Source organism: Echinops telfairi, unplaced genomic scaffold (genome assembly GCF_000313985.2).
Source record: "Echinops telfairi isolate 266 unplaced genomic scaffold, ASM31398v2 ScPeMD7_655;HRSCAF=1070, whole genome shotgun sequence".
NCBI lineage: Eukaryota > Metazoa > Chordata > Mammalia > Afrosoricida > Tenrecidae > Echinops > Echinops telfairi.
This window is the reverse complement of record NW_022104553.1, coordinates 10,886,056-10,888,461: the sequence shown is the minus strand read 5'-3', so window position 1 is coordinate 10,888,461 and position 2,406 is coordinate 10,886,056.

The following is a 2,406-nucleotide window of genomic DNA, read 5'->3' as shown; positions in this document are numbered from 1 at the left end:
CATCATTCTCAAAACATTTGCTCTCCACCTAAGCCCCTGGCATCAGCTCCTCATTTTTCCCCTCCCTCCCCTCTCCCACCTCCCTCAAGAACCCTTGGTAATTTATAAATTTTGATTTTCTCATATCTTGCACTGTCTGACGTCTCCACTCACACACTTTTCTGTTGTCCGTCCCCCAGGGAGGAGGTCACATGTAGATCCTTGTAATCGGTTCCCCCTTTCCAACCCACCCTCCGGGTATCGCCACTCTCACCAATGGTCCTGAAGGGATCATCCGTCCTGTATTCCCTGTGTTTCCAGTTTCTATCTGTATCAGTGTACATCCTCTGGTCTAGCCAGATATGTAAGGTAGAATTGGGATCATGATAGTGGGGGTGGGGGGAAGGAAGCATTTAGGAACTAGAGGAAAGTTGTATGTTTCATCGTTGCTACACTGCACCTTGACTGGCTAGTCTCCTCCCAGCGACCCTACTGTATGGGAATGTCCAATTGCCTACAGATGGGCTTTGGGTCTCCACTCTGCATTCCCCATCATTCACAATGATATGATTTTTTGTTCTGATGATTCCTGATACCTGATCCCTTCAACACCCAGTGATCACACAGGCTGGTGTGCTTCTTCCATGTGGGCTTTCCTGCTTCTGAGCTAGATGGCCGCTAGTTTACCTTCAAGCCTTTAAGACCCCAAACGCTATATCTTTTGATAGCCGGGCACCATCAGCCCTTTACCACAGTTGCTTATGCACCCATTTGTCTTCAGTGATCTTATCGGGGAGGAGAGCTCACAGTGATATGATTCTTTGTTCTTTGATACCTGGTAACTGATCCCTTAGGCACCTTGTGATCACACAAGCTGGTGTGCTTCTTCCATGTGGGCTTTGTTGCTTCTCATCTAGCTGTCCGCTTGTTTACCTTCAAGCCTTTAAGACCCCAAACGCTATATCTTTTGATAGGCGGGCACCATCAGCTCTCTTCACCACATTTGTTTATGCACCCGCTTTGTCTTCAGCGGTTGTGTCGGGAAAATGAGCATCATGGAATGCCAGTTTAATAGAACAAAGTATTTTTGCATTGAGGGAGAACTTGAGTGGAGGCTCAATGTCCATCTGATACCTTAATACTCAACTTATACATATATGCACATAGATCTATTTCCACATGTTCATATATAAATTTATTTACAAATGCACATGCCTTTAGACCTTTATAAATTCCTTTTGCCTCCTAGCTCTTTCCTCTATTTCCTTTTTTTCCTCTTGTACCACTATCATATTCAGCCTTCATTTGGGTTTCAGTAATTCCTCTTGGTTACATTACCCTTGGTGACACCCTACCAGGTCTCCTACACCCACCTCACCGCCAATTTGGATCACTTGTTGTTCCCTTGTCCCTGGGTTTGTTAATACCACTCTCCCATGTGTCCCCAGAACTGCTGGTCCCATTGTTTTCTCCTCCCAGACTGTTCATCCAGCCTGTTTTATTTAGACAGACCTGCTGAGATAATAACATGCACAAAAACAAGACAGAGCAAAACCAAGCGACAAAACAAAACAACAACAAGCCAATGACAAAGAAAAACAAAGCACAACAACAAGAAAGAAAAGCTTGTGGTTAGTTCAAGTACTGTTTGTTGGCATTTAGGAGTGTTTTCTGGCCGAGTCTGATGGAGTGCCAAGCCCTGGCCCCAAAGTTTATTTTTGGTATTCCCTGGGCACTTCGTTGCTCTGCTCCCTTGCTGTTCTGTTCACACCCTTAGTGTTCTGCCTCGGTGTGGTGGGATCAGATCGGGCAGAATTCCCACACTGTCTCTCCAGTGGTGTTCTCTGTAGGGCTATGGGTCAGTGAGGGTTGTAGTGTCTCATAGTAGGGGCGGTCACATGGTCTTCTCAGTGGATTGGCTGCTCTAAGCGGAAATATCATCCTCAAGGCTTAGTGGGCCAGGATGTGCTCCACTCTCTCTTCCTCCTCCTTCATTTGCTCCCATGTGCTCTGATCAGATATGTCCCTCTTCCTGAGCTGCAGCTTCAGTGCTGTCCTCTGAGATAAATTCTTCTGGGGGGAGGAGCAGGTGTCCACGTATTTGGGATTGGGGCAGGCCCCTCAGACCTCTCCACTAGTTCCTTCCTCCATGCTGGCATGTTGCATTCACATCTTGGATCACTAGGCTGACGTCTGGTCCCTCTTTCCCCGTGGAGATATAAACAATACCCTCCCCTTTTTAGTTGGCTACCATATGTGTCCCTGGATTTGGTCTGGCCCCTGCCATACTCCCTGGTCCTCACCCCAGGAATGTTTGTATACAGTAGCTTTTACCCTATGCCCTTTCGCATTTTTTTTAAAAGCTTACCTCAGCGGACTCATGTTGTACTTGTCATTTCGTGCTTGGCTTACTTCGCTTAGAATGAT